Below are 17,446 nucleotides of genomic sequence, written 5' to 3'. Positions count from 1 at the left end.
GTGTAAAGGCTGTAGCCCCGCTAATCTTGTGTGGAGGGAGTGCCAGCTTTAAGCACACAATAAAGTACAAGCATTTTGTGAATGCAGAACTCTTGCTGAAGTTAGACTGAGGGAGCAGGCAGGCTGGTTCATAATTTGTGTGGACTCATTGGCCCATTCATATGTGCTTTCTGTACTTCCTCTTGTATCAACTCCAATCGGCACTCAATACCAGATTTCCCTGTTTCTAGTTGTTCGCCTTCTGGCTTTTCTACTTTTACCCATCCCCGCTTTAGTGCAGCTTTCTCTTTATTAGTGGAGGACTACCCCTTACCACCTGACTAAATATTCAAACATGGTTTTAATCCTACAACAGTGTTCCTCACCTGAGCTGCCCTCTATTTTATCCCTCTAAGCTCAGTGCTCAGGGTTCTCATAACCGTCTTACTGCTGAAAAGCTTTACAAACCAGGACTGTTCCTATTTCTGTGTGCTTTGCTCTTTCATTGTTACTTGATTTATCAGTTCCTGTCTTGCTTCTTTGACTATTCTGTGCATGTTCCTATTCTCTGATTCTGTAGTTACTTTTGTCCTGCATGTCAGAGATCTGTTTTCTACTTGCATAATTCCAAACCCAGCTCCAGTTACTTTTTTACCTTTGATAGTTTTCTATATCTGTTTTGGCTATCTATCTATCTATCTCTGTCTCTTGCTCTCTCTCGCTATATATAGTTTTATATATATACATATATATATATATATATATATATATATATATATATATATATATATATAGAGAGAGAGAGAGAGAGAGATAGAGAGAGAGAGAGAGAGAGAGAGAGAGAGAGCGAGAGAGAGCAAAAGGCAGAGAAAGTGATAGCTAGATAGATGGATAGATAGATAGATAGATAGATAGATAGATAGATAGATAGATAGATAGATAGATAGATAGATAGATGAATAATAGAGAGAGAATTCGGCACCCAATATTTTGTTAATTAAAATGCCCTCCCGGTTCCCTCATATGATGGTTTGGAACCATCACAAAATTACGTTCACAGATGTATTCAGGGCTCACTCTCATGTTCTGCTGAATCTCTCCTTTTCCTTTTCAGATTTTCTCTTTCTTTAAGTCTGTATATTCTTTATTAATATGTTCATTTAATTCTAAATCTTTCATCATTCTTCTATTTATCTCTCTACTTCTATATTAACAGCATCTTTATTGTCTTTTAAATTGCTAGCGTAGATAGAAAACAAACAAATACTATTAGTACAGGAGCTGTGACAGCTTTGAGGATTCCTCCTCCTGCTGCTAGCTTTGAGGATTCCTCCTCCTGCTGCTTTGGAGTTGCCAAATACCCCTTAGTAAAGCTACAAGCTGCTAGGTGTTTATAAAGGTTCTAAATCAATCTTTAAGTCAGAACTATTCTTTGCATAATCTAAAATCTTCTTACTCTCGTTTGGGATATAATGCAATCATTTTCAATCTTCAGCATCTTGCAGACTCTGGTCTTCATTACAACATTGGCAGGCGGCGGTGCCCATTTTGACATCCCTGCTGGGCCGGCGGGCGGAAACCGAGTTTCCGCCAGCCGGCCCAGCGGGGATGTGGGCCGCAACATGGAGCCGGTGGTGTTGCGGCCGTGCGACGGGTGCAGTTCCACCCGTCGCGCTTTTCACTGTCTGCATAGCAGACAGTGAAAAGCCACATGGGGCCCTGTCAGGGGGCCCCTGCACTGCCCATGCCAGTGGCATGGGCAGTGCAGGGGCACCCAGGGGCCCCGTGACTCCTCGTACCGCCAGCCTTTTCCTGGCGGTTAAAACCGCCAGGAAAAGGCTGGTGGTCAGGGACTCGTAATCCCCTGGGCAGCGCTGCTAGCAGCGCTGCCCTGGCGGATTACTACCGCCAGGGCCATTCTGGTCGTAATGACCCAGGAAGCACCGCTAGCCTGTTGGCGGTGCTTCCTTCATTTTAGCCCTGGCGGTCATGTACCGCCAGGGTCAAAATTACCCCCTCTGTCTTTTTCTGAGAGTAAAATGTCTAAAGCATAGTGGCTTAGAAGCACTATTGATCTAATCGCTACTAGTTCTGTGTTTTCCACTAATACAGCTCCAGGTGTAATCATTGCCAGATTGTCAACTACTGTTGAAAGATTTTTAGACTTTTTATTATTTAATACTACTCCTACTGATGGTATAAAAGCGCCAAATATGTCTCTGGCTAATTGCGTTCCCCCATTTCCACTGAGTAAATATCTATGTGCAGGTGTCATTGTTAGTGCATCTAGAATCTGTACATGATGCATCTTTGGAAAAAGCAAACCTAAGTAGCAAATTCCCTCTCAATCAGCTGGCAATCTAAAAAAAGCATTCTGTCCACAGATAAAATATACTTCAGGTATAGTTGTATCATCCTCCTGCAAAATTTGCCATGCTCCTCCTCATAACCCAGAAACATGCTCACACTTGCTATTCTCTACAGGTGTCTTTTTCCCATGAATTCTTCTATTAAAAACACATAGGGACAGATTTACGAGGCCCTAGTGCATCTTAGCGCCACACTAGCGTCATTGTTTTTAGGGGGGAGCAAGAAAAGTGGCACATCACAGCTGATAGTTGTATATCTGGCCCTTAGTTCCCCTTTGTGTCTGTTATCTAATTTTAATTTTGGAACAGGCATTTTCTTTCTAAACTCATCCTCACTTTTCCACACATTCTTTGAGACATAATTCATTTTCTATGCATTTTGTTCAAATTGAGCATTTATCATGGCTAACATTATAATGAAAGCTTTATCTATGGGGTTCATTGAGCAAGTTAGGCTATTTTTATGATATTTGGAAGTGTTTACAGAAAGAAAAGGTATAAAATTATACCAACCTGTCCCCATCTCCTTAGCTTGTGGATGTAGATGCATGCTCTTCATTTTTGATTAGAGAAATAGTATTCAAAATGTCTCTGTCCATATACTAAACTAAGTACTGTACTGCATGATGTAGCATAGGAAAGAGGAATATTATGAGAAGCTACTTGTTCATTAGCTGAAGATGGCATGTGTGTGCCTACATAACAGTCCTTTGCATCAATGGCTTTCGTATACTCCTGCACTAATCTAGACTCCATGTTTGTTGAATAATCTTCCTTCATGTAATTTACAAAAGTAGCCTTCAACTCATCTTCATTAATATCTGGTCTAGATGTTATGCTAGTGAATGTATTCACAGATTTCTCTATCTCTGGTGTAAAATGTATTAATAATAATATCGCAACTGCCAATAATACTACTAGTGTAAATGTAATGCCTATAATAATCTCACATCGATTTCTGGTTAAGGTACACATCTGTATCTAAAGTCAGATCTAATAAAGCAATAGATGTGCAACAGCAAAATTAATGTCTTTATCTCTATCTGAAAATTTCTTGATTATTTTCTTCTTTTTCGTTTCTTGAAGCTTTATATACAACAATCTTTGTATAGTCTTCCTTAAACCCACTCCGTAATCTTCTAAAATGTTATCCCTGCTCTTCTTCTGCTTCCTTGGGCCTAAGTACTTTTCTTATATTCTTTTAGTAACTTTATTAATATTTCTAATAGAAAAAAGTTCACTTAATGCATTTACTTCACAACAAAATTTCTTTTGAGCACTTTCAAAGAGGTTCAGGCAACTCCTTATTCCAGTTAATCGAGTCTGAGATTTGAATATTTGGTACTTGGCTCAGATAATATGTCCATTCAGGTGCTGAATATTTTTGACAAGGTAATTTAGCACGTTTGCATCCTCAGACTACTTGTTGAACTCTTCTGTGTCACTAATACTACTTGATTCTGTTTCTTCATCAATTGCCAGTGGTATGGCAACTGGCACACTCGATTTCAGCTTCTTTCAATTGCAAGTCTTTGGCCATTTAGCATAGTGGGCATCTTTTGTTGTTCTTCTCCTGGATCTTCTTGCTGTGCTTCAGATATTTCGACTGTCAAATCAGTTTGGGATTCTGTTTCTTCACTTTCGATGTCAAGAGCTCCAATGTCACTCTGAGAGATATCCGACAAATTAATTTCTTCACCTGTCTGTAGATCTTCACTCCTTTGTTTTTGCAGGCTCAGACCGCAAACTCTTCTTTTCTGTATTCGAGTCTGTACAACTTGCAGTAGTACATTCACCAGTGTTCTCAGTTTGGCTCTAGAACACTATTTCTTCATAGGAATCTCCTATTATTTGAGTATGAAAAGCACATTCCCAATTTGGTACTCCAGCACATTTGACAACTGTATGCATGATTAGAATGACTTGATAGGGGTCTTTCCATCCGTAGCTTCAGATAGGACTTTCTCATGTGCTTCCTAACAAGGACCCAGTCTCCCGGACTGAGGTCATGGATTTGCTCTTGCTGTGGATTTAAAGTGACAGCTTCAACCTGTCAAGAGAAAGAATGCACCACATCAGCTAGTCCTTTGCAATAATCCATGTCTCATGTCGTCTGATATGTTCACAAGTGCATTTGGAGGAATTGCATATAATCTTATTGCTCTTCCCCATAAGTATCTCATGTGGGGATAGATGGGTCTTTCTAGCAAGTGTACTTTGCATACCCAATAGAACTAGCGGTAAAGCATTAGGCCATTTCAGTGAAGTTGAAGGATAACGTTTTGCCAATCTGGATTTATTGGTTGCATTGATCTGCTCGATGATTCTGAATGCTTCAGGTCAATAACTGCAATAACTGCTGTTCAATTTGCAGTGTTGCACACATCTTAATGATTTCACTGTTAAAATGAGTTCTTCTATCTGACTCCAAAGAAACAGTCATTCTGTACCTTGGGACTAGTTCCCTCAACAGTAGGTTAGCTACAGTGAGACTGTCATTTCTTGTTCGGTGGGCTTCCGCCCATCTAGAGAAATGACATATCTCAGCCCGTTGCAAACAGGCATCTTGATAAAATCCATCTCGATTCTGTTGAAAGGACCTCCTGATCTGACTATGTGGCTCATTGAAACTTGTGTTTGTTTTGCAACATTCGTTTGTTTACATGTTACACATTGGTGACATCATTCTTCTGCATGAGCTCTAAATCTGGGATTAAACCAATTCTGTTTCAATTACCTGACCACAGCATCCCTACCTAAATGTAGAGGCCCATGGAATGTTGTGTCATTGGGCATAACAGGTTGTCAGGTAACACTGATCTTCCATCTACTGAAACCCAAATGTAATTTTCATTCTTTCCAGAGGCTGCTATGATCCAACTCTGTTGTTCTGCTGCAGACATGTTCGCATGCATGGCTTTCAAATACTCCCACCTGTCAGTTATTGTCATCAGCATAGAATAGACAGTGTCTTCTTGGCATTTATCTGTGAATATCCAATTAAATGTGCAGGCCACAACTGCACAATAATGTGCCACTTCATCTGCATTTCTATTGCAGACAGTGACATAACCATTGTTGTTCCTGTGTGCTATCCTCGTGTAACAGAATTGAGAAGAAAGCTTGTCAAAGATCTACAACAGTGAACCATTGTGCTGTACATGGAATCTGGTAAAGTTTGGTGTCTGGATTCGGTAGAACAGGACAACATATGAATACTACATCATTAATGTTTTTCAGGTCTTACACAATCCTAAACTTACCATTCTGTTTTTGTAATCCCATAATCGGTGGGGTGCATGGACTCCTGACTATTTATTTTAAAATGTCTTTCTGTACTGTGTCCTCAATTATTAGTGTTATCCTTGCCGATTACTTCTGGAATCATTTGATAAGGGGGTGTTCTTGAAAAAATAGCATTAGGTTTAACATTTATTCAGACTAGTTCTGCACCTTTTACTAGTCCAATATCTTTAACTGTGAAGTCCCATACTTTTGGATTCACGGTCTCTTTCAAATCTGGTGGTAAATCTTCTACAGTCAGCATTGGGTAAAGCCCTACTGGTTTTTGTTGTGCCAACTTAATCTCAACGTCCTCATCATAGGTCTGAAATGTCACCCCATTTTGTGAGCAATAAATTGTAAAATTTTGTTTGCACAATAGGTCCCTTCCTAATAGGTTTACAGGACATGAATTGCAAACAATGATCTGGTGATTTTCTTTAAAGGAGCCTATATTTACAGGAACTTCTTTTAAGATTGGATTTGTAATTTGTTTGTTTTTAACACCTACAACTTAGATCTTCTTTCCAGCGAGGCCTAGGACTGGGGCTTCTGCTGTTCTCACAGTAGGCTGGGTAGCACCAGTGTGAATAAGGAATGACACTTGGTGGCCATTAACTTCACCTTCTACAAATGGTCGACTCTGTATTTGATTATTGTTTATTCTATCTGGGTTAAGCCTACATCTGTGCTTCCAATGGCCCACCCTATTAGAAAGATGATGATGATTAATTTTCTTTAGCGTTGCCACATCTACACCTGTACTTGGGTCAGTTGGAGATTCTCGACCTTTACCCAGTGAAAAAACCATACTTCCTTGAATGCCTTGCACTCCTTCTTGAAGTACAACCTTGCTTGAATATAACACCCTGTACTACACCACTGTTTCCTGGAAACAACTGATTCCGAAAACCACTCTGTGCTAGCTTTGTCCAGGCTAACATGAATTTCTCTTAAAGCTTCTGCTGTTTCATTTGCTGCCCATCACCGCAATGCTTCACATATTTCAGGACTTCATCGAAAGACTTGGGGTCTCATTACAAGGCTGGTGGTCTTGAGACCACCAGCCTTGTGGTGGCAGTCGGACCGCTGCACTCCAGGTGGTCTGACTGCCACATTAAGACCCTGGCGGTCGGACCGCCAGGGGACTGGCACCATCACCAGGAACATGGTTTCCAGCGGCATGGCGGCGGTCGGAGTTGTGGTCAGCCACAGTGGCGCTGAGTTCATACGTCCAGTTTCTGCCAGCCTTTTCATGGGGGGGGGACCCCCCCCATGAAAATCCTGATGGAAACCCAGTGCTGTTGGGGAACAGGGGGGCCCGTGCACTTTCAACAACCAGGTCGTGGGCAGTGCCCCTACCCAGCATCCTCGGAAAGCACACTGTCTGCTATGGCAGACTGTGCCCATTCCGAGGGTGCTGGGGGCACCCTCTGTGCGACGGAAAACCAAGAACAAACTGTGAAACAAAGAATCCCATATCTGTTGGTTCAAGATATGTTTGACCCATGTACGGCTGAAATGCTTTCCACAACCTCTCATAATACTCATGTACTGATTCCTTTACTTCCTGCTGAATATGATTCCACCTCATATGATCCAGATTCTTTGGAGGAATTCTACCTTTCAGAAAACTAATCACTTCCTTGTATTTGGGCATCACAAGAGGTGAAAGTGCATTAGTTAGAGGATCTCTTTTCAGCCCTGAATCTGGCCAATGAGCAGCAATCTGACATTCAGCCCACAAATTGTTTGGAATAACAATGTTAAAAAACATATTCTAATGAGGCCATATCACCTTTGAAATCTTAACAAATAGTTCAACTTGTGTGTACCATTGAATAGGATTCTCTCACATTTCAGAAAATTGTTCGTAAACGATGCAAGGTCTGCCCTACCACATGGCACATACCCTTCATGTGGAATTTCTCTTATGGGGTAAGCTGTAGTTTGCAAAATCATCCAGGGAGTCTAAAGGTGGCTTTCTTTTTTATGGCAGTCATCTCTAATGGTTTCTTATTCTTCTCACTTTTTTGCTGATTTGTTCTCTAATTTCTCAAATTTGCTCCATCTACAAATGCATTTGACCAATTCAGCAATGTGCAATCACATTCTGGAAGAACACATTGGCCCTCATTCTGGGAACCGCCATATGGCCGCTCCGCGGTCGAAAGACCGCTGGGGCCATTCTGACTTTCCCGCTGGGCCGGCGGGCGCTAGCCAATATAGCGCCCGCCGGCCCAGCGGGAAAGCGGCCTGCAACACTGAAGCCGGCTCCGAATGGAGCCGGCGGTGTTGCAGGTGTGCGACGGGTGCAGTTGTACCTGTCGCGCTTTTCACTGTCTGCTAAGCAGACAGTGAAATGCTTAATGGGGTCCTGTTAGGGGGGCCCTGCACTGCCCATGCCAGTGGCATGGCAGTGCAGGGTCCCCCAGGGGCCCCAGGACACCCGTTCCCGCCAGCCTGTTCCTGGCGGTAAAAACCGCCAGAAACAGGCTGGCGGGAAGGGGGTCAGAATCCCCATGGCGGCGCTGCTTGCAGCGCCGCCATGGCGGATTGGGCCAACCGGGGTTAATCCGGCAGGAAACCGCTGGACCCGGTTTTCTGACCGCGGCTTTACCGCCGCGGTCAGAATGGCCCAGGAAGCACCACCAGCCTGTTGGCGGTGCTTTCCGTCGTTCGCAGCCCTGGCGGTTTTTACCGCCAGGGTCGGAATGACCCCCATTGTCTCAATTGATTCATCATCCAGCTGTACCCTGGATGCTTTTGGAAAAATTGACTACATATTTATTTGCTAATTCAGTTAGCTTAGCATGTACAGTTGCAGCTCTTCTTGCACAAATAAAGCACTTATTTTTTCCTGATAATGATTCCCATGATTTAGGTCTCGACACCCTTTAATTATTTCCTCTAATTCTATTTTCATCTTGAGACTTTCAATGGTCTTTCAGTCTCTGAACCTGAACTATTACTTGGTCTCTCTATGTCATCTGTCCTTGTACCCTTTCTAGCAGCTTCCTCAAACCATGGAGGAAGAATCCCACCCTCAAACAGGTTCATCTCTCCTTGTGCAGTTTGTTTTGTGAAAAGAAAACGCTTTCCCTCTCCTGATGCTGGCATCATTTGGGTTGGTGTCCACACAACAATCTGAGAACTTTGTGAAGTTGGACATCCAGTCAGTGATGCAACCACAACAGCTCCTTGAGCTATTGTTTTCAGTACACAATTTGTCTGGTCTTTTATTGCGTTTGTTACACAAGTCTCTACGGGCTGGGTTGTAGTCACCTTAGTAATGGGTGCTGGTACAGTCACTATGGAAGCAGTAAAACTGTAGGCCTTACTACCTGAGCAGTCCTTACTTGAGCTGGAACATCTTGGATTACGTTTGAACAACAAACTGTGCTACAATCGGCTGAGTTATAACAGGCTGTGATATTGTCATTTGTGTTAACACCGGCTGTGTAACAACAGGTTGTATTACTTGCAATTGTCTAGTAATCTGATATGCATTTACATCACCAGGAGTTGTAGCTAATGGTACATTATTAGGTACTGCTGTATCAGCCCTTCCTTCATGGCCCACATATGATGGTGGACATCTACCTAATGTAGTCTTCTGAATCTGTTTCCAAATTGGTTTTTGGTACAGCCTTTATTTCTGGTTCATCTTTAATCTTTTTGCTTTAGGTTTTTCATGTTTCCCAGACTGCTCATTTTTCTCTTTTCTAATGGCAGGATATAGGGGGTCATTCCAACTTCGGCGGGCGGCGGAGGCCGCCCGCCAAAGTTCCCCCACCAGAAGACCGCACCGCGGTCAAATGACCGCGGTGGTCATTCTGACTTTCCCACTGGGCTGGCGGGCGACCGCCAAAAGGCTGCCCGCCCGCCCAGCGGGAAAGACCCAGCAACGATGAAGCGGGCTCCGAATGGAGCCGGCGGAGTTGCTGGGGTGCGACGGGTGCAGTGGCACCCGTTGCGATTTTCAGTGTCTGCTAAGCAGACACTGAAAATCATTATGGGGCACTGTGAGGGGGCCCCTGCACTGCCCATGCCAATGGCCAATGGCATGGGCAGTGCAGGGGCCCCCAGGGGCCCCACGACACCCGTTCCCGCCATCCTGTTCCTGGCGGTAAGAACCGCCAGGAACAGGATGGCGGGAAGGGGGTCGGAATCCCCATGGCGGTGCTGCTTGCAGCGCCGCCATGGAGGATTCCTATGGCAAGGGGAAAACCGGCGGGAAACCGGCGGTTTCCCTTTTCTGACCGCGGCTTTACCGCTGCGGTCAGAATTGGCCAGGAAGCACCGCCAGCCTGTTGGCGGTGCTTCCGCGGTCGTTGGCCCTGGCGGCCCATGACCACCAGGATCAGAATGACCCCATAGTCTAGTTTCCTTCACTGTGGCCCTCATTATGACCTTGGCGGGCCGCCAAGATTTGACCGCCCGGGCGGCCGCCAATGTGGCCGCAATCCTGCCACGGCCATCAGGAGATCCCCGCTGGGCACTGTTGCGGCCGTGCGACGGGTGCAGTTGCACCCGTCTCGCTTTTCACTGTCTGCATAGCAGACAATGAAAAGCTGCACGGGGCCCTGTCAGGGGGCCCCGAGACTCCCCGTACCGCCAGCCTTTTCCTGGTGGTTCAAACCGCCAGGAAAAGGCTGGCGGTCGGGGACTCGTAATCCCCTGGGCAGCGCTGCAAGCAGCGCTGCCCTGGCAGATTATCACCGACGGGGCAAATGTGGTGGGAAACCGCCGGCCCCGGCGGTTCGACCGCAGCGTAACTGCCACGGTCGTAATGACCATGGAAGCACCGCCAGCCTGTTGGCGGTGCTTCCGATAAAACAGCCATGGCGGTCTTGGACCACCAGGGTTGTAATGAGGGCCTATGTGTTTTCTCCATCTCTGCTTATGTACATCCCAAACTGCATCCGCATAATTTCGTATAGCTCTATTTGTTCATCTTTGGTACTTCTCTATCCCTGTCTCTTACCATCTTCTCCCAAGAACTTAATGCTTAGAATTGTGTGGGCCTGGGAGGTGGCTTCATTTCACAAAGAATTTCTCGTAATATGTCTATAATCCTCAAATTAAATGACCACCATCTAGTAAAACTCAATGGAGCCTCTTTTTCAGTGACCTTGCACCAGTGACAAAGCCATACACAGGTTTGTAACCCTTCCTCAATCATCATATGACATGCAGGCATACCCTCAGAAGGTGCCCCTTCACTCCCCCAAACAGAAATAGTCACATCACCCTTTATGCAATTTCTAATAGCTTTGAAAATATTCATGATTTTGAATTTGATTCAACAAATGGCAAACATTAAAATACAAAGCTTCGCTGTTTTGAGTCTGTTTGGTATCGTCAAATTTCAGAAAAACCTTTTTTCCAACCTAAGTGCAGCTCAGTAATCCAATCCACTGATGACTGTGCAACTTTCTTCACAGCTCAGTCAGTCTCAGTGTGGCAGTATTATCAACCACTCTCTCACTGAGAAGGACAAGAAGTAACGTTAGAAACACCTTTACATCAACTCACCAATGTCAGCGCGGCATTATATGATGGAACAGCTCGTGCCTTGCAGCATTCAGCCTCCTTTACAATTTCACATACAATGCTTCAATTCTACAGCTCTATGCAACATAAAATAACAATCTTTGTCTCTTCTTCTTCTAGAGAAAAACAATAGACCAATCAACAACAGGAATTAGGAATTTTAAGGTTTTTACTCCTTCTGACTTTTCAATCAAAAGAGTTTTATGCCCCCAATGATGAAATCTCGACCAGCAGGAAGTCACCTAATCAATGTAGTGTCACCTTTGCGCATCAGGCTTCACCAATACTGATCAATATTAGTGCAACTACAACAAATTTTGTTATTGCCCCAACCTCAGTTGGGCAGTCAATGACGCCTCACAACTTGCACTTCAAATCATTAGCAGACGAGAATACCATAATATCAACTCATATTTATCCATGTATCTATCCTGGGGGTTTGGACTACTTCTTAGCTCGGTAACCTCTTTATCTTCTTTGACAAAAGCCAGAAGCATCAGCGATGAAAGCCAAACATTAACGAACATGCAGTTATCAATCAATATACAATTAACAAATCACATTAACCATCAAAATCACGATCCATAAACCTATTGATACTCACACCTGAAACTGGAATTCACCACTCTGCAACTGCTACTAGCAACTGCTTCAGGAACTGCACTCTGCCAATCTTCGAACTCAGGATTTGGGCAACTGGGCTTTTATCTACCTTGGGCACTTCTGATTTTTGCATCTCCTTTGTCTCATTACCTAAACCTTCCTTCTGCTACCAATTTTGTCAGAGGATAGACTTATATAATGTGTTAAATATGCCCCATTTAAGATCTCCGCTTACTACTGGACCCTTGGTAATGGACTTTTGTGATGTTTGAACATCAACAATCTAAATTTTTTAATGATGTTTCTTTATATAAGTCAATGATGAAAGTTGGAAGATGACCTTTCTGATCAGTCTTTAGTTTATCATTTTATTTAACGAAAACTTTTTTATAATCAAAGATCATTGTCATTGTCAATTTATTGATCAGTTAATTAAAACCATTACAAATACAAGTAATAAAACTCATGTGAAACAAAATCATTTAAAAACAATTTAAACTTAAAACGGGGAAATAAATAAAAGACTAAGGGCCAGATGTATCAAAGAATTTTGCATTCGCAAACGGTACGAATGCCCGTTTGCGAATGCAAATAGCCATTTCAGAATGTATCAAAGGCATTCTGAATGCGACTCTCTAAATAAGAATTCGCAAATAAGGAATCCTTATTTGCGATTTCTAAACCACATGTAACAAGCAATTCCTTAATGCGAATTGGGCATTAAGGAATCGCTATTACCACCAAGTTGAACTTGGTGGTAACCATGTGCAAATTTAAAAAATGCATTAAAAATGCATTTTAAAAATGGACATGTAATGCACACATGCCCCTTTGGCATGTGAGCGCCTTACATGTCCTTAAAAAACTTCTTGGGGTACAGAAGAGGGGGCCTTAGGCCCCCAGCACCCTGGGGTTTGCATTTCCCAAATTGCAAATTCCTAACTGGAATTCGCAATTTGCAAAAAATTTGCAACTATGGGCCTACAGGCCCATAGGTGCGAATGGGGACAGATTCTCTATTTGCTATTCGGTAATAGCATTTGCGATTTCTAAGAAATTGCTATTACCGAATCGCAAAAATCATACATACCTTTTTGCATTTCTGAAATAGCGATTTCTTAAAAATCGCTATTTGATTATCGCAAATCGGTTGTATGATACATCTGGCCCTTGAAGTTATGTGCTCTGCTGTCTATTTCGCTACCTGGGCTAGCGCCCTCCTGAGAGCTGTCACATATTTTGCGCATCTTGCCAAAGCCCAGGCAGCAGAGTTGAAAAGCAAAGGTTAGATACCTCCATACAGGACCGAGCTCCCTGAGCCAACGCCAATGGTATTATTAATTGTCTTCTTTCAGCTGCTAGGCCAGGACAGCAGCACAGTAGATGTAGCCAGGTTTCTCGGGGTTTGAGCAGAGTCTGCAGGCACTTGTTTGCCTGTGTGTGGGCCAAGAAGGATTAAAGTCCTTAATTGGGAGGGCTAATGTTCGCATATAGAGAATTTGATGCCGAATGCCTGCATTTATTGCTACTAGGAGATATGGTTGAGGGGCTCCAACCAAATAAGAGTCATTTAGCGCAGGCACGGTTGTGGGTGATTTGGTTAATGATAAGTCGGACTCACAAGAGAGTTCCTTTGCTCTTTTGTTAATTAGTGGTTTACAGACAGAGTAAGTCAATGAGTCTGATAGCTGGATGGAATCGCCCATTTCAAAGATCTTCTGCGCCTTAGTTAATTGCGCGTGCCATGGATTGCCAGGGGTCTCAAATATCATTCTCCGGTATGGTTTTAATGTAAGCGAGTTCGCCGTCCTGAGACTGATGTAATATTTCAAGATTCCCATTTGGCAGTCTATTAGTTGTGACTTTAGGCCCCTTTCCAAACTGAGTCTGGTGCGACGTGTGTACATTGGTTGTTGTAGAATTTTTAAGTATGCCCTGCAATGGGCCTGTTCTATGGTGGATTCCAAGGACCCTGGAAATGCCAGATGACCATATTGCAGAGCGGGTAATAATGTCGCCTTTATTATCTTCAGTATTGGTGCAGCAGAGGCGCTTCTGAGTTGATTATTCAGTTTGGCAAGCTTGTATGTGATGGAAGTGGCTTTTTGTCTGATTGTGTTTTTCTGTGCCCCTGCCGTATTATTTTCTGTGAACCACACCCCAAAGTAGATGTATTTCCTGGCTGTGCGAATGATGTGACTTCCCAATTGCCACGTTGTGTGTTTTTTATGCTTATACCTTCCGAATATTAGGACTTTGGTCTTTTCATAGTTGACCTGCAACTGATTGTTCTTATTAAAAGTATTCAGGGCATTTAAAGCTTGCTGTAGCTTAGTTTTCGTACAGTCCATTATCACAATGTCGTCCGCCTACTGAATGATTTGGAGTCTTGTGGTGCCCAACTTCGGTAGAACCAAACAGCTAGCTTTCAAGTATTTCTCCAAATCTGCAGTGTACAAATTAAACAGTAGTGGGGCCAAAACACAACCCTGCTTTAGGTCTCTGTTTGTTTCTATTTTCTGTGATAGTGACATGGCCTGGTACGGACCCGGACCCAGGTACTGGAATAGAGTGAAATTATGACATTTAGGAGGTGTGCAGGAATGCCCCATATTGATAGCTTTTTCCACAGGGTATCGCGATCAACCCTGTAATCAACAAAACAGCGAAATAGCAGCTGGTGACCATAGTTGACTGTCTGATGCTTTAAGTATGCAAGCACTACGATGTTGTCCACTGTTGAGGCCTCCGCTCTGAAGCCAGATTGAAAGAATGGCTGAATTTGGCACTCTTCTATCCAGGCTTCCAGCTGATCCAACAGTAGTCGGGCATACATTTTGGCCTCCACATCCAGGAGGGCAATTAATTGGTAGTTCGTTGCTAGAGAGCGGTCCCCGTTTTGTATATTGGAAACAGTATAGAACCTCTCCAGGACTCCGGGACTGTGGTCAGGTAGTACACGTTATTAAAAAGGTCTGTCAGCTTCTCTGCCCAGTCCGATGGAGCACATTTAAACAGTGTGGCAGGTAGACCGTTGGGTCCCGGCGCCCGTCCTTCCTAATCTTTTTTATGACGTTCTCAGTCATGCTCATGGGAAAGGTGGATGAAGTTACAGGTGAAAGATTGTTGCTTTGGGGGATCAGAGGGTGCTGAACACTATCCCGGCTGTTGCTGGCAAAACTTACAGATGGATCGGTGTTCGTGTATAGGTTAATTACATGCGAAACCCATGCAAACTCTGATACCCCGTTCTCTCTTGACTTATGTATTTTTTTTGTTTGTTTACATAGAACCACAAGCGGGCATAATTGGGTCTTTAAGAAGCTGGAATAGGGTACCCCATTCCTTCCTGTCTTTTTCCACCTTGTGCTCCCATACCAGTTTCTTGTGCTGTTTGATACCTGCAGCGTTGTGTCTGGTGTAGGCTTTTGCTTATGTCTGCTTAGGGCTCTGCAGAGTGCCTACCTTTTTTCAAGCCAGTTGTTGTCAATATGTGTTGTTGTGCCTCTTTGGGCCGGGAAGGTAGCTTGAGTGTGCCGCGAGTTGCCCAGCAGGAGTTTGTGTAGATCATCCACTGACTTCGTCCACCATTTTAGAGATGTAGTTGGTGCCCGCAGCTGGGCACTTAGCCATAGGGTTATTTTGGAAGCATCTTCAGGTCTCCATTTGATTCTTCTCACCAGACAAACTAGCTCTGTGCCCGTTGAAACCCCTACCACTACCTGCTGTTTGGCTGCTTCAGCTTGAAGTTCGATTGTACATTTCAGTGGATTGTGGTCACTCTCCACCCTCTCAGTAATTTCAAAGTGGCTGATGTTCTGCTTGAGCTTTTCCGATAGGTAGATGTAATCGATGGTAGAGCCACCCTTAAATGATGGAGGAAGGAAGCACCCAATCTGATTGTCCCTTTGCTCCTGTCGGGCTGATGATAGACTAAAGGTTGTGAAGAAGTTTTGGAATAGCTGACGGCCTCTGTCCAAAAGGAAGTCCTCTGTGTTTGCATCAAGCCCCTGTATGTTAAAATCACCCATCATAATTATTTTGTGACCGGGTTGGCTGAAGATGACCCTTTCCAAGCTTTTCAGGAGTTCAAGAATTAATTCTGCTTTGGATTAGCTTGGAGCATTTATGTAGCAGTTAATTAATATGAGATCCATGTTTTGCTTGACAATGGTCACACCACTGATTGTTATTACTTGGGCCATTTTGCTGTTGGCAGTGAGCTCAGTGGTTACCAGGCGAACCGCATGTTTAATAAAGATGGATAATCCACCAGACGGTCGACCAAAAATTCTGGGACTTGTGGCTGACTGGAAGATTTCATAATAGCCTGGCAATAGAGAAGGAGCACATTCCCAGGTTACTTGCATGCAAATAATGTCATTGGAGTTTAATTAGGACGTGGCCACCCAGGATTTGCATACTCCTGAAGCCTGCCACATTCCATGTCAGAATGGACAGAGTTTTCCGTGCTTGTGGAAGGTGGTGCTCTATGGTCCCTATGGTGCTAGGGCCAAGACCTTGGCTCTTCCTGATCCCTCCGCTTGCTTTACGGGCGTGTTTGTGTAACTGTGTGGACTTCTCTTCTGTTTTGTGCATAGACTATGGCTATGGTCTGCGGAGCAACAATTCTATTGTTCGCGTGATTCTGCCCCCCATCTGAGCCTCTTAGAACCAATTTCCGCTCTTGTAACGGAGCAGTGTTTAAGAGGATATTTGGGTATTTATCAAGTGGGGGGATGTGTAGGTCGATGCCCCAGCCTGCGAACAGCTCCATAGCTTCAAAGATCATTTTAATCAATAATAAAGAGAACAATGCATGAAGCATGTTTCATACAATTAAATTCCCTAGTCTAATCAAAAGTATGGTTTTGTAAAAAAGAGTAATCAATTTGTTTGAAAAAACCTTAAAGAGTTCATAAATCAGGGATGTGAAAACATTAAGAAACTCAGTAAAGTTTCCAAAGCAAAATAAGTTTTAGCCAAAGAGCCTCAGAATAAATCTGAGGGCCTCATTATGAGTCTTACAGTCACAAGACCGCCAGCCTTGCGGTGGAGGTCGGGCTGCCGGGGCTAGGGCGGTCCAACTGCTCTGCAGACAGTGTGCATTCCGAGGGTGCTGGACGGCCATCTCTGCGCTACGAGATAGCACTTATCTCCTTTAAGAGAGCTGAGTGCTATCTCGTAGCACTGTTTCCGTTGGTCTGACTGGCGGGAACTCTTTTTAGAGGTTTCCACCGGTCAGCCAGGTCAGGCTGGCGGAAACCTTGTAATAGGCAGAGGTGGGGGGGCAGATGCCACTGTCATGCCGGTGGCTTCCTCCCGTGAGTTTGATGGTACTGCGGTGGGGCCAGACTCGTAATGAGCCCCTAAATCTTGAATTTAAATAATCTCAAAGTGAGTCTGAGAAGTATCTCAAAATGTTTGTGAGAAGTCTAGTCAAATGTCTGAAGTCAGAAATTCCTCAAAAGAGTCAGAGGTCTCTCCTTCTACTCTAGGAACATGCATTTTATACTAAACAAACAACATAACATGTAACTTCTTGCTTTGTCTCCACCATCACTGGTTCAGCCAATCACTTTTCAGTGGCTTCATGGGAACAGGACAGCTTTTGTCAACTAATCTATCTAAACAAACAGCTATAAAACATTTTATTT

Source organism: Pleurodeles waltl, chromosome 7 (genome assembly GCF_031143425.1).
Source record: "Pleurodeles waltl isolate 20211129_DDA chromosome 7, aPleWal1.hap1.20221129, whole genome shotgun sequence".
NCBI lineage: Eukaryota > Metazoa > Chordata > Amphibia > Caudata > Salamandridae > Pleurodeles > Pleurodeles waltl.
The sequence above is the reverse complement of the archived record's forward strand: the minus strand, read 5'-3'. Positions refer to the sequence as shown.